This window comes from Rattus rattus, chromosome 2 (assembly GCF_011064425.1).
Source record: "Rattus rattus isolate New Zealand chromosome 2, Rrattus_CSIRO_v1, whole genome shotgun sequence".
In the NCBI taxonomy this organism is placed as follows: domain Eukaryota; kingdom Metazoa; phylum Chordata; class Mammalia; order Rodentia; family Muridae; genus Rattus; species Rattus rattus.
This window is the reverse complement of record NC_046155.1, coordinates 179,771,591-179,777,634: the sequence shown is the minus strand read 5'-3', so window position 1 is coordinate 179,777,634 and position 6,044 is coordinate 179,771,591.

The following is a 6,044-nucleotide window of genomic DNA, read 5'->3' as shown; positions in this document are numbered from 1 at the left end:
AATTGTTCTGATTAACTCTCTGAAGAATCAGATTGGTATTTTGATGGGAATTGCATTGAATCTGTAGATCGCTTTTGGTAAAATGGCCAGTTTTACTATGTTAATCCTGCTAATCCATGAGCCTGGGAGATCTTTCCATTTCTGAGGTCTTCTTCACTTTCTTCCTTCAGAGGCTTGAAGTTCTTATCATACAGATCTTTCACTTGCTTGGTTAAAGTCACACCAAGGTATTTTATATTATTTGGGACTATTATGAAGGGTGTCGTTTCCCTAATTTCTTTCTCGGCTTGTTTCTCTTTTGTGTAGAGGAAGGCTACTGATTTATTTGAGTTAATTTTATACCCAGCCACTTTGCTGAAGGTGTTTATCAGGTTTGGGAGTTCTGTGGTGGAACTTTTGGGATCACTTAAATATACTATCATATCATCTGCAAATAGTGATAATTTGACTTCTTCTTTTCCAATCTGTATCCCCTTGATCTCCTTTTGTTGTCTGATTGCTCTGGCTAGAACTTCAAGAAGTATATTGAATAAATAGGGAGAAAGTGAGGAGCCTTGTCTAGTCCCTGATTTTAGTGGGATTGCTTCAAATTTCTATCCATTTAGTTTAATATTAGCTACTGGTTTGCTGTATATGACTTTTACTATTTTTAGGTATGGGCCTTGAATTCCTATCTTTCCAGGACTTTTATCATGAAGGGGTTTTGAATTTTGTCAAATGCTTTTTCAGCATCTAATAAAATGATCATGTGGTTTGGTTCTTTCAGTTTGTTTATATAGTGGATTACGTTGATGGTTTTCCATATATTAAACCATCCCTGCATGCCTGGGATGAAGCCTACTTGATCATGGTGGATGATTGTTTTGATGTGCTCTTGGATTTAGTTTGCCAGAATTTTATTGAGTATTTTTCCGTCAATATTCATAAGAGAAATTGGTCCGAAGTTCTCTTTCTTTGTTGGGTCTTTGTGTGGTTTAGGTATAAGAGTAATTGTGGCTTCATAGAAGGAATTCGGTAGTGCTCCACCTGTTTCAATTTTGTGGAATAGTTTGGATAATATTGGTATGAGGTCTTCTATAAAGGTCTGATAGAATTCTGCACTAAACCCATCTGGACCTGGGCTGTTTTTGGTTGGGTGACCTTTAATGACTGCTTCTATTTCTTTGGGAGTTATGGGGTTGTTTAAATGGTTTATCTGTTCCTGATTTAACTTTGGTACCTGGTATCCATCTAGGAAGTTGTCCATTTCCTGCAGATTTTCAAGTTTTGTTGAAAAAAGGCTTTTGTAGTAGGATCTGATGATTTTTTGAATTTCCTCTGATTCTGTAGTTATGTCTCCCTTTTCATTTCTGATTTTGTTAATTTGTACACACTCTCTGTGTCCTCTCATTAGTCTGGCTAAGGGTTTATCTATCTTGTTGATTTTCTCAAAGAACCAACTCTTGGTTCTGTTGGTTCTTTCTATGGTCCTTTTTGTTTCTACTTCGTTGATTTCAGCTCTGAGTTTGATTATTTCCTGCCTTCTACTCCTCCTGGGTGTATTTGCTTCTTTTTGTTCTAGAGCTTTTAGGTGTGCTGTCAAGCTGCTGATATATGCTCTCTCCTGTTTCTTTCTGCAGACACTCAGAGCTATGAGTTTTCCTTTTAGCACAACTTTCATTGTGTCCCATAGGTTTGGGGGTTTGGGTATGTTGTACCTTCATTTTCATTAAATTCTAAGAAGTCTTTAAGTTCTTTCTTTATTTCTTCCTTGACTAGATTATCATTGAGTAGAGCATTGTTCAACTTCCATGTATATGTGGGCGTTCTTCCCTTATTGTTATTGAAGACCAGCTTTAGCCCGTGGTGGTCTGATAGGATGCATGGGATTATTTCTATCTTTCCGTATCTATTGAGGCCTGTTTTATCACCAATTATATGGTCAATTTTGGACAAAGTACCATGAGGTGGTGAGAAGAATGTATATCCATTTGTTTTAGGAAAGAATGTTCTATAAATATCTGTTAAGTCCATTTGGATCATGACTTCTCTTAGTCTGTCTATGTCCCTGTTTAATTTCTGTTTCCATGACCTGTCCATTGATGACAGTGGGGTGTAGAAATCTCCTACTATTGTTGTGTGAGGTGCAATGTGTGTTTTGAGCTTTAGTAAGATTTCTTTTATGTATGTAGGTGCCCTTGTATTTGTAGCATAGATATTTAGGATTGAGAGTTCATCTTGGTGGATTTTTCCTTTGATGAATATGAAGTGTCCTTTCTTATCTTTTTTGATGACCTTTGGTTGGAAATCGACTTTATTCGATATTAGAATGGCTATTCCGGCTTGCTTCTTCAGACCATTTGCTTGGAAAGTTGTTTTCCAGCCTTTCACTCTGAGGTAGTGTCTGTCTTTGTCTCTGAGTTGTGTTTCCTGTAGGCAGCAGGATGCAGGGTCCTCATTGCGTATCCAGTTTGTTAATCTATGTCTTTTTATTGGGGAATTGAGTCCATTGATGTTGAGAGATATTAAGGAACAGTGATTGTTGCTTCCTGTTATATTTGTATTTGGATATGAGATTATGTTTGTATGCTTTTTTTCTCTTTGTTTTGTTGCCAAGATGATTAGTTTCTTGCTTTTTCTAGGGTGTAGCTTGCCTCCTTATGTTGGGCTTTACCATTTATTATCCTTTGTAGGGCTGGATTTGTAGAAAGATATTATGTAAATTTGGTTTTGTCATGGAATATCTTGGTTTTCCATTTATGTTAATTGAGCGTTTTGCTGTATACAGTAACCTGGGCTGGCATCTGTGTTCTCTTAGGGTCTGTATGACATCTGTCCAGGATCTTCTGGCTTTCATAGTCTCTGGTGAGAAGTCTGGTGTAATTCTGATAGGTCTGCCTTTATATGTTACTTGAACTTTTTCCCTTACTGTTTTTTAATATTCTTTCTTTGTTTTGTGTGTTTGATGTTTTGACTATTATGTGATGGGAGGATTTTCTTTTCTGGTCCAATCCATTTGGAGTTCTGTAGGCTTCTTGTATGTTTATGGGCATCTCTTTCTTTAGGTTAGGGAAGTTTTCTTCTATGATTTTGTTGAAGATATTTACTGATCCTTTCACCAGACTGGGAGTCCTCACTCTCTTCTATACCTATTATCCTTAGGTTTGATCTTCTCATTGAGTCCTGGATTTCCTGTATGTTTTGGACCAGTAGCCTTTTCCATTTTACATTATCTTTGACAGTTGTGTCGATGGTTTCTATGGAATCTTCTGCTCCTGAGATTCTCTCTTCTATCTCTTGTATTCTGGTGGTGATGTTTGTATCTACAGCTCCTTGTCTCTTCCTTTGGTTTTCTTTATCCAGGGTTGTCTCCCTTTGTGCTTTGTTTATTGCTTCTATTTCCATTTTTAATTCCTTAACCTGTTTGATTGTGTTTTCCTGGAATTCTTTCAGGAATTTTTGTGATTCCTCTCTATAGGCTTCTACTTGTTTATTTATGTTTTCCTACATTTCTCTAAGGGAGTTCTTTATGTCTTTCTTGAAGTCCTCCATCATCTTGATCAAATGTGATTTAAAATCAAGATCTTGCTTTTCTGGTGTGTTTGGATATTCAGTGTTTGCTTTGGTGGGAAAATTGGGCTCCAATGTTGCCAAGTAGTCTTGGTTTCTGTTGCTTGGGTTCCTGTGCTTGGCTCTCGCCATCAGGTTGTCTCTGGTGTGTTACCTTGTTCTGCTATTTCTTTTTTCTTTCTTTTTTTTTTTTTTTTCGGAGCTGGGGACCGAACCCAGGGCCTTGCGCTTGCTTGGCAAGCGCTCTACCACTGAGCTAAATCCCCAACCCTTGTTCTGCTATTTCTGACAGTGGCTAGACTGTCCTATAGGCCTGTGTGTCAGGAGTGCTGTAGACCTGTTTTCCTGTTTTCTTTCAGTCAGTTATGGGAACAGAGTGTTCTGCTTTCAGGCGTGTAGTCTTTCCTGTCTACTGGTCTTCAGTTGTTCCTGTGGGCATGTGTCCCGAGTCCACCAGGCAGGTCACTTAGAGCAGAAAAGGTGGTCTTACCTCTGGTTCTGGTGCTGAAGTTGCTCCTGGGGGGCTGTTTTTGAGCTCTCCATGAGGGCGGCAACCAGAAGGGCCTGCCCCGCCTTTTCCCGGGGCCCGGTGCACCGGGGTCCCAGGTGGCGTTAGGTGTTTTCCTCTGGGTCAGAAATATGGGCAGAGTGTAGTCTCTTCTGGCTTCCCAGGTGTGTCTGCCCCTCTGAAGGTTTAGCTCTCCCTCCCACCGGATTTGGGTGCAGGGAGCTGTTGACCGGGTCCCTTCAGATCTGGGTGGTGTCTGGACCGCAGGGGACCTGCAGCTTGAGTGCCCCTATCTTCCTGTTCCCAGAGGCCCTATACAGTTTCCTCTTGGGCCAGGGATGTGGGCAGGGGTGGGCAATATCGGTGGTCTGTCCTGCTCTGCAGTCTCAGGAGTGCCCACCTGGCTGGGTGGTGAGCTCTCTCTCCCACAGGGTTTGGGAGCAGGGAGCTGTGGCCCAGGCCACATGCTTTTAAATGCAGACACAGGACAAGGACCCAGCCCCTCACCCCTCCATCTCTTTTCCCTTTTGGTTAACTGAGACAGGGTTTCTCTGTGTAGCCCTGTCTGTCCTGGAACTTGCTCTGTAGCTCAGGCTGGCTTTGAACTAACAGAAATCTGTCTGCCTCTGCCTCTGCCTCCCTGCCTCTCTGCCTCTCTGCCCCGCCCCGTCCCGCCCCACCTCCACCTCTGCCTGGAGTGCTAGGACTAAAGGTGTGTGTCACTACCACCGGGCTTCCATCACTTCTTTTTAAATTTTTGGTTAAATATACATAACCAAAGTACCATGTTAACTGCTATTTAAAGCACACAGTTCAGCAATATTAAGATCATTCACATTGTGTGATTCCACCCACATTCCATCACCTGATCTTCAGAGCATCTGGCAGAATCCTTATGATTTTTGTAGATGCATTTCTACTAGAGTATAATTTAAATGCTGGATATTGGCAAGTTCGTGCACCCGTGTTGCCACAGTCAAGATTTGTACCCTGCTCTGCACAACCCCTGAAGCTCCAGCCCAGGAAGCCTGCCATTTACAGAAGTTACTCTTGATTATATTTCTGTCCTTATGCTGCGACCCTTTAACATGCTTCCTCATGTTGTGGTGACCCCAGCCATAACATTATTTTCCTTGCCACTTCCTAACTGTAATGTTGCTGTTATGAACCGTAATGTAAACATGTGTTTTCCTATGGGGGTGAACTCTGTGAAAGGGCCATTCGATCCCAGAGAGGTCTCGTCCCACAGGTTGAGAATTGCTGATATAGGCTCTACTGGTGTTTTTCTAAGCATGGTTCAGAGTTAAACTATTTTAGAACTGGTATAACACCCTGTCTTTATCCACTTTTTATTTCTAGTGCTGACTTCCCCTCCATTCTGTTTGTCTAATTTCAAATTGCTTAGCCATTTTCAAGGGTGTATAGATGTCAAACCTTCATATATATATGTGTGTGTGCGTGTGCGCATGTGTATGCACATGTGTTAATACACACACACACATATATATCTTTCATATATATATGAAAGATATATATGTGTGTGCATACACACACACATATACACACACACACAAAATCTCATCGGGCAAGGATATATTAGAAAGGTAATTAATCACAGTGAATAAAAGACGAACCAGGAAATGATGGTAGTTGTAGGCACTGGGCCTATAACACAAGTTAGAGTGTAGTAAACATCAGCATGCTTCCAAGGGTAATCTTGGCAATGTCTTGGTCGCCTACAAACAAACATTTGGCTCTCCATGCTCCCCAACAGATTGCTTGGCTAGAGTGTGGGAAAGAAGATCTTCCCCCAAGGAGTCACACAACAGAGCCACTGCCTTTCCAGCTGTCGCCATGGGATACTTGTGTGTGACCACAGACACCATGCTGGGAACCCTGACAAGAATGCTGAGCAGTGACTAGGAGGGGGCAAGCAGAGGCGTGCATTTCTTGCTGGGGACCCTCCTGAGTGCCTTCCGGTTTTCAC